Raw genomic sequence first — 18,200 nt, 5'->3', positions numbered from 1 at the left:
TTGTCATAGTTGAAAGCAATACAAAAGTGCAAAAAGGCATAAAAAAAGCTACTTGTGAACATAGCCGAAGGTGTGGAGGAGTATTTTTGTTTTTGGTCATTTATTTTAACTTATACACAAGTCTTTACCCTGGAAAGGATGTTCCTTAACATATTTCACAGGAAAAAAGTTTCACTTTCGTTTTTGAACGTTTTATTGTGAGCCTGTAAAAGTGGCTTAATACCTCTGACCACGTTGTTGACAGCAGTGACCTGGGGGTCAGAAATGCTTCCTGGGGCGATCCCCATGCTGTCCCCATGTCATTTGAGCAGTGTCACTATCGTTTTGGGCACTTGTTAGGCTTTTAAAAGACTGCCGGGGGTGCCACCGCAAAAATGCTCGAGTCTCCCATAGACTAACATTGGGCTCGTTGCTCGGGTCGAGCACCCGAGTATCACGGCGAGCTCGGCCCGAGCTTCGAGCACCCGAGCATTTTAGTGCTCGCTCAACACTAATAAAGACATATTACGAATACTTTTCCAATATTGTTAATCCACCTTCCCATTGTCATATCAAAAACTGAAAAATGAATTCTAATATACAAATTTACTAGAGAAGAGTAGAAGAAGTTGTTTGAAAAAGCAATCATCATGTAAGGGGCTTATCATAAAATATTTCATTTTCTTTAAATCATCAATATGTGTGCTAAGTGTTGGAGAAGTTTTTTTTCAAAGGACACTGTAAATAATATTTTAGCTAAAACCCAGAGATTAAATTACAGTGACAAGAAACATCTACTATAAATTAGATATCTAGCTTGACAAGAACACACAAGAGTCCATGAAGTTGTACATGCAGAAGTTTGGCTACTTCTATAAGGCCAAAGAGGATGTTGAGTTTGAATAACGCCCTAGGTTGGGCTGCAAACCACTCCAAATAACGAGGCACCCACCACTACAAACAACATCTAAATGTTATACCCACTTATTAAATTTGACAGCACATTTCATGTGATTGACCTTGACCATTAATTTGGAGATTCATCTTCCTTCCCTGTTACACAGAAGAAGAAACAAGTGTTGACAGATTTCTGAATTCCCTCTTTTAGTTCAAGATTCCATTTGAGCTGAACACTCATGGCTAAGATTTGAGACAAATTTGCACAAATTTTGATTTTCAAAAAGTTTGCTGCTTTAGTTTGTATAGTGAAAATTTGTATTACCGTATATACTCGAGTATAAGCTGAGTTTTTCAGGACGTTTTTTGTGCTGAAAAAGCCCCCCTCAGCTTATACACTCGAGTACTTAGACATTCCGTTGGTGGATAGTGGGGGGGGGGGTTGCAACGATGGAGAAGCGGGGCACACACAGTAGCCGCTGCTGCAGCTTCCATGTGCGCTTATTCCCTCTTCGCCACGCCCGTAGTACTGACGTGGAGAGGAGTGAATATGCGGCAGCCCACATCAGCATCTGAGAGTGCATGGCAGTGACGCCATGCGCTGCTCAAATGCTGACATGAGCTGCTGCAGAACAGGACACAGCACTGGAGCAGAGGTGAGGAAGGAAGGTGAGTATAAGTGTTTATTTTTTTTATGAGTGCAGTGATAGGGCCATATATACCAGGATTGGGGGATGAGGAGGCCATGCATACCAGAATTGGGGGATGAGGGGTGCCATACATACCAGCATTGGGGGATGAGGAGGCCATGCATACCAGGATTGGGGGATGAGGAGGCCATGCATACCAGGATTGGGGGAAGAGGGGTTCCATGCATACCAGGATTGGGTCTGAGGTTGCCATACATACCAGGATTGGGTCTGAGGGTGCCATATATACCAGGATTGGTTCTGAGGGGGCCATGCATACCAGGATTTGGTCTGAGGGGGCCATGCATACCAGGATTGGGTCTAAGGGGCCATGCATACCATGATTGGGTCAGAGGGGGCCATGCATACCAGGATTGGATCTGAGGGGGCCATGCATACCAGGATTGGAGATGAGGGGGGCCATGCATACCAGGATTGGAGATGAGGGGGGCCATGTATATCAGGATTGGGGATGAGGGGGCCATGCATACCAGGATTGGAGATGAGGGTGCCATACATACCAGGATTGGAGATGAAGGTGCCATACATACCAGGATTGGAGATGAGTGTGCCAGGCATACCAGGATTTGGGGATGAGGGGACCATGCATACCAGGATTGGAGATGAGGGGGCCATGCATATCAGGATTGAGATGAGGGGGCCATACATACCAGGATTGGGGATGAGGAGGTCATGCATACCAGGATTGGAGATGAGGAGGTCATGCATACCAGGATTTTAGATGAGGGGGGCCATGCATATCAGGATTGGGGATGAGGGGGGCCATATATATCAGGATTGGGGATGAGGGGGCCATGCATACCAGGATTGGAGATGAGGGTGCCATACATACCAGGATTGGGTCTGAGGGGGCCATCCATACCAGGATTGGGTCTGAGGGGGCCATGCATACCAAGATTGGTTCTGAGGGGGCCATGCATACTAGGATTGGGGATGAGGAGGCCATGCATACCAGGATTGGAGATGAGGGGGGGCATGCATATCAGGATTGGGATGAGGGGGCCAAGCATACCAGGATTTGAGATGAGGGTGCCATACATACCAGAATTGGAGATGAAGGTGTCATACATACCAGGATTGGAGATGAGGGTGCCAGGCATACCATGATTGGGGATGAGGGGACCATGCATTCCAGGATTGTAAATGAGGGGGCCATGCATATCAGGATTGGGATGAGGGGGCCATACATACCAGGATTGTGGTGAAGGGGCCATGCATACCAGGATTGGGGATGAAAGAACAATGCATATCATGATGGAGAAATTTACCAGTAGCTGCTGCATTTTCCACCCTAGGCTTATACTTGAGTCAATACGTTTTCCCAGTTTTATAGGTAAAAGTAGGTACCTTGGCTTATACTCGGGTCGGCTTATACTCGAGTAAATACGGTAATTTTAGACTCTTATGAAAAGTGATCAGATGAATTGAAAAGAAAATTAACCAAATCACAAAAAAATATTTCCACTGTATTTTAGTCCTGCCACAAAATGATCTTCTTATGGTCCAGCAAGTGTCAGGACTGTCTCTTTTTAACAGAATTCAGCTATGAGATTGGTTTAATGTTAGTGCAGAGCTTGCTCAGGAATGTCAGCAGGCAGTTACCGAAGTATCTGTACAAACAGTACAAAGGCTTTTGGTGATTGGTCTGGTCTTAAGAAAGCTAGCAAAGAAGAACTTTCTCTCCAAGAAAAAAAATATCAAAAACAGACTGACATTCGAAAATAAAGGTCAACACTGAATATTGAATCTTTGCATAAACTTGATATATTTGTTAATAAAAGTTTAAAAAAATGAAATTTTTATAAAATGTACTTCAGTAACGATAAAAACACTGAAGCAGAAATTTTGTGAAAACCAAAATTTGGGTCAGTCTAAAACCTTTTGGACATGAATGTACAGCACAACAATTTGTGTCTATTGTGACTAAAAGTTGAGATGAGCTAATAAATTGTCAGGGCCCTGGTTCAGTGGCCAGGTCAGTATTCAGTATTCAGTGGTCCCTGGATGGGAGCCCTGACAACTGACTCTTACTTATCAGAATCTGCGGATCTTCTTTGGATTAGCTGGCCTGACAAAAAAAAAGAAAGGAGGATACAGTGGGTAAAGAAGAGGATCCTGGAACTTTTATCTGGTGACATTCTAACAAAACATATATACCAGCTGCCTAAAGAAAACATTTCACAAATGTTCAAATCATATTTCGACACTTAGCAATATTAATTGCATTAGCATTATGATCCAAAGTGGCTTTCGCTTATCTTCTTAAGCTTCCAGAGGCTTCACCAGGGATACAGGAGCTGCTAGTGTAATTTTTTGTCTACTTCTTTGCAAAGAGGTTAATTTTTCTGCCACTGATGCCAAATAAAATAAATAAAGTAAAATAAAAAAACAAAAAATGTTTTGATAAACCATTTACCTCATACAGTATCTCCTTTGGTTTTTAACAAGACCTGATTTCTATGAATATTTCCCATACTTAGAGCAGGAAGATGGTTTCTCCCCTGTGTGAGGTTTTTGATTGCCGATAAGATTTGATTTCTGAATAAAATTGTTTTATCACAATCTGAACATGAAAATGGCTTCTTCAATTGGTGAGTTCTTTGATGCGTAAGAAAAGTGAATTTACACTAAAATGTTTCCCACGTTCACAAGACTAAAATTACTTTGCCCTTATGTGAATTCTCTGATGAGAAACAAAGGAAGATTTCCGTTTAAAACATTTCCCACAATCTGAACATGAAAATTGCTTCTCCTTTGTGTGTGTTGTTTGATGATTGACAAGATATGATCTCCAATTGAAAGTTTTTCCACATTCTGAACATGAATATGGCTTCTCCCCTGAGTGAATTTTTTGATGCGCGACAAGATGGGATTTGTGACCAAAACATTTCCCACATTCTGAACATGAAAAGGGCTTCTCCTCTGTGTGATTTTTCCTATGTTTACTGAGACTTGATTTATCGGTAAAACATTTTCCACATTCTAAACATGAAAAAGGCTTCACCCCTGTATGTCTTCTCTGATGTCGGACAAGATCTGCATTCTGGTGAAAACATCTCCCGCATTCTGAACATAAAAATGGCTTCTCCCCTGTGTGACTTCTCTCATGTTTACCAAGATTTGATTTATCTGTAAAACATTTTCCACATTCCAAACATGTAAATGGCTTCTCCCCTGTGTGAATTCTCTGATGCCTAATAAGATCTGAATGCTGGTTAAAACATTTACTACATTCTGAACATGGAAATGGCCTCTCCCCAGTGTGAATTCTCTCATGTTTCACAAGATTTGATTTAATTGTAAAACGTCTGCCACATTCTGAACATGAAAATGGTCTTTCTTCTTTGTAAACCTTTTGATGTTCAACACTCCTTTGGTGACGATTATCTTGTTTAACAGTATGTAATGAATTAGTAGATAGGACTTGTTGAAAATGATCAGATGAGGAATCTTTGCTTTGAAGGGTTGAAGGTATAGCTGGAAGGAATAAATTCATTTCATGCACATCTTCTATCGTACCACGATCATCTGTTATAAAATCTGAAGATATCAGATGTCCTTCTAAGCTTCTTGCATAGTCTTCTGACAAGAAAAAAAATTGGTATTACTTTTTTAAATTCTAGGACCAAAAAATTATAATTTTCTAAATAACATTTATGAATTAAAACGTCAACATAAATTGCAAAACATACAGCAAATTTCCTATTAATATCTTACCTAGGGCCCCCCAACTACATTGGAGGAAAAACTTTGCAATTTGGGCAGGACAAACTATCCATCTAACGTGTATGAATATAATATATTGAATGTCCTATTATTTTGTTCTCCTGGAACATAAGCCACCAGAGATTTCTGGTAGAGACTTGATTCAGAACCAAAATGAAGTGTATGGTGAAGTTGAGGGAAATAGCTGTTGGCCAAACAAGCATTTGTTCAACGCTTATCTTAGGCTGTGTGCCCACGATGCATTTTTCAAGCGTTTATGCTGCGGAATTTCCGCAGCGTAAACACTTGGGAAACGCTTGGTAAACCTTCCCCCATGGTCTCCAATGCAATTCCGCACTTTCAATTCTCATGCTGCGTATTTTTCTGCAGCATTTATGCTGCGCTCAAAAATACGTAGCATGTCGATCAATTTTGCGGACACGAAGCGTAATCGCCGCCATTGACTTGCATTAGAACGCGCCAATTCCGCAAGACTGCATCTGTACTTGCGTAATTGGCGCATTCTAATGTGCGGATGGTACCCAAGTCTGGAGGAGAGGAGACTCTCCTCCAGACTCGGGTACCATAGAATCTGTAAAAAAAAAGAATTTAAAATAAAAAATAAAGTTTATACTCACCTTCCGATGTCCTCCCGGTGTTTTGTCCACGCCGTCCGGTCTCTTGCAATGCTCGCGCTGTTATGAAGGACCTGCCATGACGTCACTGAGTCATGTGACCCATCACATGACTCAATGACGTCACCGCAGGTCCTTTACACCACCGCGAGCATTGCAAGAGACCGGACGCAGCAGAGATGACACCGGGAAGACACCGGAAGGTGAGTATGATCTTTTTTTTTTTTTTTTTTTACCATTCTTATTCTTTTTTTTAACTATTACTTGGTCACACTATATAAATCCATGCCGGTTGCATGGATTTATATAGTGTGACCAACTTGTCAAGCACTTTTCCAAGTGATGCTCAAAATCGCTTGGAAAACAGCTTGAAAAAACACATGCGAAAACGCATGTAAAAACGCTGAAAAAACACTTCTCTCTGGCAGAAAAAACGCATGTAAATCTGCATGCGTTTTTTTCTGCCAGAGAGAGGCAAAAACGCTCTGCATCAAATCTGCTACGAGGGCACATAGCCTTAGAAGTGTGAGCACTAATCACAAAGCAAATCACTATCCAACAGTAGATGTCAGCACAAGGACTTAGGTATGATGTGATGTTAGGCTGCCATGCTTCTCAGCTCTGATTTCCAACTCTTTGCTGAACCAAGAATCTTCATTGTTTCATGTTTCAGTGTGCCCAGCAGAGAAACATAAAAGGTCTTTTGATTCAGGTGTTGTCCATCTTATTCTTTCCCTACATGCACTTTAGCACAGAGTAAGATGGATATGGGAACAGTAATGTCATCTATGAGGAAGCCATAACTTTGAAACAAGTGTAAGGCTGGATTTGCTCATGACGTTTTTTAAATTTATTTTTTAGCTCAAGCTGCAGAAAATCATATTCCATTCAGACAACATTGATTAGTTTTTCTTTTTTCCCTCAAAAATTGTTGAAAATTTTATATTAAGCAGGATTTTAATAACACTTGGTGTATAGCAAATATCAAACTGATCGATAACAACTGTGTACTTACAACCATTTTATATGCAGTTATGTCAAATAATGATCATTTCCACCAATTTTCACCCTGAAGTCTCAAGAAGGGGACAACTGAATAGAGCTGCCATGAGATTTTTTGGATTGAGAGAATGTGTCATAAGTCGAGTTACGAGTTATACAAATCCAAGGCTGGGGGCATTGGATCTCTGCCTCCACCCCCCACTGTGAACAAGTAATTGGAGCAGGTTATCTGATGAAAAGCAGACATGGAGTTTGATAAATAGTAAATAACAGGTAACTGTCAATGTTGAATAACCATTTGGGCCAGAAGATGTGTCCCTGTATGCCTTTCATATGCACATATGTGCTAATGTAAACATGTTAGCTGATACATGTTACTCACAGATTGAGTGGTATGTACCAGGCACTGTCTGTATTATCTCAGCCAGGTATGTTTGACTCTGAAACGCTGTGGTGTTGGGCAGCATGTATCAGCTAACAGGTTCACTTTAAGCACAGGAGCATCAATGTTTAACCTTGTGTAGCTGCTCTGATTGTACTGCTTAGCTGAGACAAAGTAAAACAATATGTTACGGGGTTTTTTAGTATTATAATTCTAGTTTTGGAGAATCTATGGATATATCCATGATCAGGGAGTATATTTGTACCTGTGTGTAAAATTGAAATCTAATTCCATAAATTCCCCTAAAAACAGCTTTATTGTATAAATATTAAAAATACCTGAATAACCAAAACACATAAAAATATTAATATACAGTACAGACCAAAAGTTTGGACACACCTTCTCATTTAAAGATTTTTCTGTATTTTCATGACTATGAAAATTGTACATTCACACTGAAGGCATCAAAACTATGAATTAACACATGTGGAATTATATACTTAACAAAAAAGTGTGAAACATCTGAAAATATGTCTTATATTCTAGGTTCTTCAAAGTAGCCACCTTTTGCTTTGATGACTGCTTTGCACACTCTTGGCATTCTCTTGATGAGCTACAAGAGGTAGTCACCGGAAATGGTCTTCCAACAATCTTGAAGGAGTTCCCAGAGATGCTTAGCACTTGTTGGCCCTTTTGCCTTCGCTCTGCGGTCCAGCTCACCCCAAACCATCTCGATTGGGTTCAGGTCTGGTGACTGTGGAGCCAGGTCATCTGGCGTAGCACCCCATCACTCTCCTTCTTGGTCAAATAGTCCTTATACAGCCTGGAGGTGTGTTTGGGATCATTGTCCTGTTGAAAAATAAATGATGGTCCAACTAAACGCAAACCGGATGGAATAGCATGCCGCTGCAAGATGCTGTGGTAGCCATGCTGGTTCAGTATGCCTTCAATTTTGAATAAATCCCCAACAGTGTCACCAGCAAAGCACCCCCACACCATCACACCTCCTCCTCCATGCTTCACGGTGGGAACCAGGCATGTAGAGTCCATCCGTTCACCTTTTCTGCGTCGCACAAAGACACGGTGGTTGGAACCAAAGATCTCAAATTTGGACTCATCAGACCAAAGCACAGATTTCCACTGGTCTAATGTCCATTCATTGTGTTCTTTAGCCCACACAAGTCTCTTCTGCTTGTTGCCTGTCCTTAGCAGTGGTTTCCTAGCAGCTATTTTACCATGAAGGCCTGCTGCACAAAGTCTCCTCTTAACAGTTGTTGTAGAGATGTGTCTGCTGCTAGAACTCTGTGTGGCATTGACCTGGTCTCTAATCTGAGCTGCTGTTAACCTGCGATTTCTGGGGCTGGTGACTCGGATAAACTTATCCTCAGAAGCAGAGGTGACTCTTGGTCTTCCTTTCCTGGGGCGGTCCTCATGTGAGCCAGTTTCTTTGTAGCGCTTGATGGTTTTTGCAACTGCACTTGGGGACACTTTCAAAGTTTTCCCAATTTTTCGCACTGACTGACCTTCATTTCTTAAAGTAATGATGGCCACTCGTTTTTCTTTACTTAGCTGCTTTTTTCTTGCCATAATACAAATTCTAACAGTCTATTCAGTAGGACTATCAGCTGTGTATCCACCAGACTTCTGCACAACACAACTGATGGTCCCAACCCCATTTATGAGGCAAGAAATCCCACTTATTAAACCTGACAGGGCACACTTGTGAAGTGAAAACCATTTCCGGTGACTACCTCTTGAAGCTCATCAAGAGAATGCCAAGAGTGTGCAAAGCAGTCATCAAAGCAAAAGGTGGCTACTTTGAAGAACCTAGAATATAAGACATATTTTCAGTTGTTTCACACTTTTTTGTTAAGTATATAATTCCACATGTGTTAATTCGTAGTTTTGATGCCTTCAGTGTGAATGTACAATTTTCATAGTCATGAAAATACAGAAAAATCTTTAAATGAGAAGGTGTGTCCAAACTTTTGGTCTGTACTGTATGTAAAGTGCTATACTCGTTTTTCCCCTCAACAAATGATCAATACACCCAATGGGGATGATATAAAATTTATATCGTCACTACACTTATAGTCCTCAAGGGAATGCCTAATTGGTCCCAGAAAACTTCAATCTTTCCCTAAAAATAATTTCTACATGAGCCGTGGAGGCTGACACCCTAGAATAACGAAAGTGGCTCCCCCGCTCGTCTTCGGCTGTCCCTAATGAACGCTAACCTATTATTAGGTCATATACCAATACACCAATTAAAACTATATACAAACTGATAAGTGTAACTCATAATATACCTCACATGTAAGGTCAGCAATGTGTTTTCTTATAGTGTATTATTAAATAATCTAGACCATCGTAAAACAGAAAAACAAAAATATATTAGAGGGAAGGAAACTCCCCTATACATTAGCATTGAAAACAGATAACAAGTGTCCTATAAATAAAACAGTCCCACCTACTGTCATGCCAGGTGTGGGAAAGACTAGTGCAACACAGAGGGAAAGGGAGCCCAGACATTAGGGAAAGGGGGGAAGTGGAGACCTCCTAGTCTGGTCTAGTGTCACCCTGTCTCAACTACCGTCCCTATTTTGCCGCTTCAAGCAATCGCCGCACGCGTGCCTCGCCCTGTCTTTCCCTGGCGTATGGCTAAGGCTAGGGATGGGAGGAGATGATCACTAGTCAATCTCCACTAAACTCTATAGACAACAAGGGTAGACAAACAGGAGGAGATTGCTTCGCTTTAGATGACTCCAAACAAATGAGCACTCTGCCTCAAGCTCCAGAGAGGACGAAGTACTGCTCTTGCTAAGCCTTCACATGTAGAAATGAATATAGCCGGCACCTCCCTCTCATACACACCAGGTATTTATACACCCAGGCCAGGGAGCTAACTGACTAGAGGGAGGTAGACGCTAGGTCCTAGAGACAGCCTCTCAACTAAGAAGATGTCTGTAATGCCAAACGTAGAGATCTCCTGCAACCAACTGCAGGGCGACTGTCTGTCACCTCTGATACACCCGTGACACCTACACAGCATTATGTCCACACACAGCTCACCCCCCATAGTAAAATGTCCCCAGACAGCCCCCATACATGGTATGATGTCCCGACAAAGCCTCTCTGCACAATGTGATATCTCCAAACAGTCCTCCATGCAGTATGATGTCCCCCTTGCTCAGCAGTATGTTCCCACACAGTCCCCTGACACGATATTATATCCCCACAGTTTATCAAAATGTACTGCCCAAAAAATCTCCCGCTACTCCGGACTGTGCTGTGTACTGAGGCACAGCTAGGAGATGCATTGACATCATCGCACCTATTCCGATATCAGACGCACAGGCTCACTGATGCGAGTGCTAGCTAATAGCCCCCCCCCCCCGCCCATCCTCCCCGTTCATTCACTGTTTTCACTGATATCTGCATTCCAGGATTTCAGCTGCTGCTCCCCCTAGTGTTCAACCCCTTCACGCCGCAGCCAACTTTGTTTTTCCTCCCCTTCTTCTAAAACCCAGAACTTTTTTATTTTTCGGTCCACATAGCCATATGAAAGCTTGTTTTTTTGTGGGATGAATTATACTTGTGAATGACACCATTCATTTTATCATGTGGTGACCTGGAAAGCGGGAAAAAACTCAACATGCGTTGAAATTGCAAAAAAATATTAATTCCACAATTATTTTTTAGTTATCATGTTCACTCTGCGGTAAAACTGACCTTTGTAAAAAAAAAAAAAAATTTGCTTATGTCGCCATTTTCCAAGACCCATAACATTTTTATTTTTCAGGAAATGGAGCTGTGTGAGGGCTTATTTTTGCACCCTGAGCTGATGCTTTGATTGATACCATTTTGTGGTAGATTCAAAGATATGATATTTTGATCGTCTCCCATTGCATTTTATTGTAATGTTGCGGTGTCCAAAAAAAGTAATTCTGGTGGTTTGATTTTTTCTCGTCATGCCGTTTACCGATCAGATTAATTTATTTTATATCTTGATAGACTTTCATGAATTTAGCGATTCCAAATATGTTTTTTTTAATTGCTTTATTTTTTAATGGGGCAGCTTTTATTTTTTTCATTTTTTTTTTTTAAATTTTCACTCTTCACTGTATTTGTTAGTTCCCTTAGGGGACTTGAATATGTGATGCTCTGATCGCTCCTACTATACACAGCAGAGCTAGAGCACTACTATATATAGCAAAAATCATGGTCTCCTATGAATGTCAGCTAAACTCTGCCTTTCACAGAAGAACCATCATGACAAGCATGGAGGTCTTCAGCAGACCCCCAGCTGTCATGGTAACCCATCGATGTCCCGCTCCACTCCACCCACAGCTGTTAAAGGCCGATGATGGCTGAACAATACATTTTTTTAATTATTTATCATATATTATACCATTAAAAATATGTTAATATTTAAAAAAAATCATTAATACTTTTGATAAATTTTTAAGATACATTCCTTTTTTTATCCAATCCTTTTGTTCTCCAGGAGAAAAGCCTGAGCCAGAGTTCTCGGCTTCACCAAACATTCATGTCTGAGGGGAGGTCAGAAGTTGACCGAACAAGTATTCAGCTGACATCTATGAATTGTCACTTAGACAACACCAGTTTTTAAAAAAATGCATTTATTGGTCACTACTCACCTGTGCGGTTATCTGTAGGAACCTCCTTTTTACACCGCTCATCACCCCTCACATATGTCTCTGTGGTATTAATATGGGGCAGATATTCACCCTGAAACACATATTGTAAAAGTCACCGACAGATGTAGAAGTCACATCTATGATCAGCTCTAATCCTGCCATCTCCACCGTTCTCATTACACAAGTATAAAACATATAATACTGGTGGATAAAACAAGACTGAGCACAAGACCTTCACAGATGTCTACACATCATAGGGGAGATCTCATGACATCTTCTCTCCATCTACCTGATGATCCTGAGGAACATTGGGATTTTCTTGGTTACAGTCCTGTGGAAGAAGAGGACGGGGACATCTCTCTGGTGTTGTCCACTTACTGGATAGAACTGGAGGAAACACATACAAGTACTGAATTCATTCTTTACATACAGATTATTATAGGCCGTGTGTATTTAGTCCTGACTATTACCTGGTGATGTGAGAGGCTGGAGAACCTCCATCATGACATCCTTGTACAGATCTTTGTGTCCTTCTAAATACGCCCACTCCTCCATGGAGAAATAGACGGTGACATCCTGACACCTTATAGGAACCTGACACATACAATGATACCATCATCCCCCTGATCCCTTCATAGCGTTACTGTATAATGTACCAGCATTTCCAACAGTGTCACCTCTCCAGTCAGCAGCTCAATCATCTTGTAGGTGAGTTCTAGGATCTTCCAGTCATTGATGTCCTCATGTATCAGGGGGTGAGGTGGAGGCCCCGTGATTGGGCTCAGGGTTCTTCCCCATCCCTCAGACACAGGGTCCTGACAGCGCTTACTAGAGGTCTTCTTCACTACTGTGTAATCCTGGTTATGGAGAGACACATTAATAAATCTCACTACAGACATTTCCAGACTCCTCACCTCTCCAGTTCTGCACATCAGTTATTCCCATAGAAAAGAATGATATAATGTGACGTCATCCGAATCTCTCACCTCTCCAGTAAGCTGGAAGAGGATCTCTAGGGTGAGGTGTAATATCCTCTCCACCATCTTGTCCCTGCCCCTATCCATCCTTGACGGTCAATCAGGAAAATTCTCTTATATAGAAGATCTCCACTGAGAGGATCTGATATTGTAGGAACCTGAAGGGGCTGAAGGTGTAACATCAGAAAGAATCCCATGTAATAAAACAATTAATGGAGATAATAAAGAGAAATATATGAGGCAATGTAACATGTCGATGTTTACTACTACTATTTAGGAATAATCCATGTATGGTTACTGAAAATTGTTTCCAAGTGGAAACGGCTTACATAAGGAACATGACGTTATTAAAATGTTTTTCAAGTCCTTGGATGATAAATCCACAGTTGTATGAACAGCAATGTGAATTTCCTAAATCCTACAAAACAGGAGTGCTACACCAGTAATAAAAATGAACAAAACTTATTAGTTACATAATGATATATAAAAGAACAATTAAAAGCAATAAAAACAAGAAATCGTCAGACAGAAGCAGGGGCCACTCCGTGGAAGAAGCAAAACGCGCGTCAGGGGTACTTCCTGAAGGGCCCACACAGGTTTTAATACTCCTTCTTGTATGTCTCCTCATAGGTTACATTACAGGGCACTTAGCTACGTTAATATGTGTTTTTTTTTTGGCATCTGTGATTGTATCTGTATTGTACTTTGAAGTGAAATATTTTCTATAGGCTTTTTCTCACACATTTGCAAGCTGTGTATGTAAGTAGGTCTGAGTTCATTGTTATATAATATTTATGCATGACATAGTCCACTGTTATATAATGCATGGCATAGATGCATGATTATTCTGTTTAACATGAAAGATCATGGCAATTTATGACATTTTCTGTACACACCAATGTATTAGAGATCATAGTAGGAATAATATCCACTTTGTACAAAATATGCTAATGTAGTATGTCTGAGATTTGAATTAGTAATAGCATACTGCCACTTTATTCTCTTTGGGAGGTAATTATTTAACATAAAGGGGATCATTCTTTTGTGTTGCCCCTGCTTCTGTCTGACGATCATTTTTTTAATTATTTTTTTTAATAGTAATTGTGTGTGATGCATCAGTACTAGAAATAGTCTAAAATTGATGAAGTAAGAAAATATAGGCATAAATTAAATTTTGGGGATCAAATAACTAAAAATTGGCATTTGTATATGTATTCACCTCTTTTGCAATGAAGCCCCTAAAAATATCTGGTGCAAGCAATTACCTTCATAAGTCACATGCTTAGTGAAAGAAAGTCCACCTGTGCACAATCTAAGTGTCACATGCTCTGTCAGTATATACAAACCTTTTCTAAAAGGCCACAGAGGCTGCAACACCATTAAGCAAGAGGCACCACTAACCAAACAACAACATGAAGGCCAAGGAGATCTATAAACAGGTCAAGGACAAAGTTTTTGAGAAGTACAAGTCAGGGTTGGGTTATAAAAAGAATCCCAATCTCTGATGATCTCCTAGAGAACCATCAAATCCATTATCATCAAATGGAAATAACATGCTACCTCAACAAACCTGCCAAGAGAGAGTCTCCCACCAAAACTCTCAGCCCGGGCAAGGAGAGCATTAATCATAGAGGCAGCACAGAGACCAAAGGTAATCCTGAAGGAGCTGCACAGTTCCCAAGCAGAGACTGGTGTATCTGTCCATACGACCACAATAAGCTGTACACTCCATAGAGGTGTCACGCAAGGTGTGGGAAAGACTAAGTGCAACACAAAGGGAAGCACAGAAGGTATCCCAAACACTAGGGAAAGGGGGAGTGGAGACCACTAGGCAGATCTAATATCACCCTGCCTATCCTACCATTCATATATAAGTTACACATCTATTGCCGAACAGGAAACCTAATCCCTGTATATCCCTAGAGCTAGGCTCTACATAGGGAGGGGGGTGAGCACTGGTCACACCCCACTACAAACTAAAGCCAACAATGTAGACAAACAAAGGGGATAAACTTAGCTTGAGCAGACACCAGAGAGATAACACCAAATGTCCTCCAAGGGCTCCAGAGAAGAAGCTAGCCGACTGCTATTGCACCAAGCCTGCACAAAGGTAAATAGAAATATCACCGGCGATTCCCTGAAGCAAACTGAGTGTTTTTAAACACCCAGACCAGGGTGTGTCAATCAGAGCAGGAGTGAGGTTGCCGCTGGGTCCTAAAGGAAGAAGGATTAAGAAGGCATCTACAATGCCAAGTGCAGTGACCTTCTACAGCCAGATCCATAGCGACTGTCTGTTACACCTGACACACCCATGACAAGAGATGGCTGTTATGGAAGAGTGGGCATAAAAAAGTCTTTACTGACACACAAAAATTGTAAGGCTTGTTTTGAGTTTGCCAAAAGACATGTGGGAGACTTCCCAAATGTATGGAGGAAAGTGCTGTGGTCAGATGAGACCAAAATTTTGGCAACTAAGGTAAACGCTATGTCTGGCACCAAACCAACACAGCTCATCACCGCAAGAACACCATCCCCACAGTCAAATATGTTGGTAGCAGCATCATGGGGATGTTTTTTGGCAGCAAGGACAGGGAAAATGGTCTGAGTTGAGGGGAAGATGGATGGTGCAAAATACAGGGATATTTTTGAGCAAAACCTGTTTCAGTCTGTAAGTGATTTGAGACTGGGACGGAGGTTCACCTTCCAAAAAGACAATAACCCAAAGCATACTGCTAAAGCAACACTCGAGTGGTTTAATGGGAGACGTGTAAATGTTTTGGAGTGGCTTAGTCAAAGCCCAGACCTTAATCCAATTGAGAATCTGTGGTCAGACATGAAGATTGCTGTTCACCAGAGGAAACCATCTAACTTGAAGGAACTGGAGCAGTTTTGCCTTGAGGGATGGGCAAAAATCCCAGTGGCAAGATGTGGAAAACTCATAGAGACTTATCGAAAGCAAATTGCAGTTGTAATTTGGGGAGGCTCTACAAATTACTGACTTTTGGGGGGAGGGATAGTTATGCACACTGACGTTTTCAGTTATTTCAGTCGTAAACATGTTGTTTACATGAACTGATGCAAACTCGAAAAAAAAAATGAAATTCCAGGTTGGGAGGTAGCAAAACATGAAAAATGCCACTGTAGTTTACAGGTTATACAAAGATTTCTACAAACGCTTTATTGTTATTCTCCCCAACAAAAAAAGTTATAAAGTAAGTTAAATATACCCCAATTTTCATTTTTGCATTTTAATTTGTCCCTCTTCTTTTCACAAGGCCATTACCTTTTTTCTATTTTTTTATCTATATAGCCATACATGGATTTGTTTTCTTTGGGATGACTTGTAGTTCTGAATGACTTCATTAATGTACTGAAAAAATGGTTTGTGCTTTGGGGCATTTAAAGGGGTTGTCCACTACTTTATATTCCCCCCCCCCTCATGTATCCCCCCCGGGCCTCCTAAGACTTCTTGTAAATACCTGCCATTACAGATAATGCCTGTGAGCGGCGCTATCATTGGCCGCTCACAGGCATCACGTGACCCCCGGCTGCAGCCGGCTCTGACATCCGCTGACGTCACCACAAGTGCTGGCAGCAGCCGGGGGTCACGATCTTCCTGATTCCACGGTGGATGCCAGGCTGTGGGCGGGGTTACCCCCCGAGTCACACCCAGCATCCACCGCGCGCTCTGCCTCTCCCCATTCACTGGGAAAGCGCGCGGTGGATTCTGGGTGTGACACGGGGGTAACCCCGCCCACAACCCAGCAGCCACCGCGGGGACCCCAGCGTCACTTGTCGTGATGTCAGCACAGGGTCACGTGATGCCTGTGAGCGGCCACCGATAGCGCTGCTCACAGGCATTATCAGCAGCAGAAGGTATTTACAATAAGTCTTAGGGGGCCCGGGGGATACATTGAGGAGGGAAATAAAGTACAGTACATCTTCTTTAAGGAGTTAAACAGCAGCAATCAGAGCTCGCTTCGATCACAACTGTTAGACACAGATGCCGGCAGCATAACACAGTGGACACCCAACTGCCCTTTGTGGATCGTCTGAGCCCAATCCATACACCTGGACACACTCCATAGTGGTTATATATGCAATGAATAATGGAAAGATTGAACATATACCTTGTATCCAGATATCTTTCCTTAGTAAAAGTTATAGCTCAGTACTGTAGAGTTTAGAGGGGATGTCCAGTACTTTATATTGATGGCTTATCGGCTTATCCTTAGGCTAGGTCATCAATAACAGGTCAGTGGGAGTTCGATTCTTGGCACTCTCACCGATCAGCTCTTCCTAGTACCAGCGGCAGCCGTATGTGAATACAGGACCTGTGATGATGTCACAATCATGTGATCAGTCACATGAAGGGGAAGAGTCAAGGATCACATGACCTGACCTGAGACGAACAAAGATGAACCGAGATGTAACCCTCAGATTAACACTTAAACACATCATCGCTTTAATACTTACCTGTATTGTTTGAAGACGATACTCTCACTTGTATTCTGAAATCAGGCTGTAACATTGTAGCTAAGAAGTCTCCATCCCTTGGGAACATTCTTTTACCTAGTTTTTTCAGGTCCCATCGCCCAAATCCAATTTGGCTTAAATACAAGGGTTTTTTTTTCAAATGTGGAGCGAGAAGCAGTAAAACATGTAGGTATGCAAAGACAACTCACAGTCCTATAATATTAATCAATATGTCAATTGGAATTCCAAAAATGTTCTATATACTATTAATTGTATGTCCGGCCATTTAGTTTATATCGGGTGCACCAGTCGTAAATTGAAAGCACGCAGAACAAAACATTTAAATTATTTTTCAAGTGTCAAGAGTACCAGTAGACACACTTCTTCCGCAGCTAAAACATTTTCTCTCTCTCATCACCAACCGCAGGCGTCTTCATTTCGGGCATTTGGCATTAAAGGGTTAATGAACCAATGCGAAAGGCTTGATATGTAGCACCCTGAGGATTCGGCTGCTACAGGGGTATTGCACCTCAACCCAGAGGTGTGATATTCCACTCCCGGGTAAGGATGGAGTGTGGAACTGAGCTCAGAAAGCTGCATGCACTACACACATCCCATTTCCGAGGAGCAGACCAACGGTACTCCCACTTAGAAATGTGCAGGTACGACCGAGTCTGTTCCTGGCTGGAGTGGGAGGGGGGTGGTACATCCCAGTAGTGTAGGGGCAGATAGGGGGAGCAGCCTGGGTAAAGGTAGGAGCTCATTGGGTGCTGGTC

The 18,200-nt window shown here is 41.8% G+C and overlaps 1 pseudogene; it reads right to left on the bottom strand.

The window, feature by feature from the left end:
- Window positions 1-231: 231 nt before the first annotated feature.
- LOC141271437 (uncharacterized) overlaps window positions 232-18,200 on the bottom strand; it is a 150,033-nt pseudogene continuing 132,064 nt past the window's right edge.

The sequence above is a fragment of the Phyllobates terribilis genome, unplaced genomic scaffold (genome assembly GCF_046119375.1).
Source record: "Phyllobates terribilis strain yellow unplaced genomic scaffold, ASM4611937v1 Scaffold_5__5_contigs__length_657084704, whole genome shotgun sequence".
Classification (NCBI taxonomy): domain Eukaryota; kingdom Metazoa; phylum Chordata; class Amphibia; order Anura; family Dendrobatidae; genus Phyllobates; species Phyllobates terribilis.
This window is presented reverse-complemented; position numbering and strand designations above follow the sequence as displayed.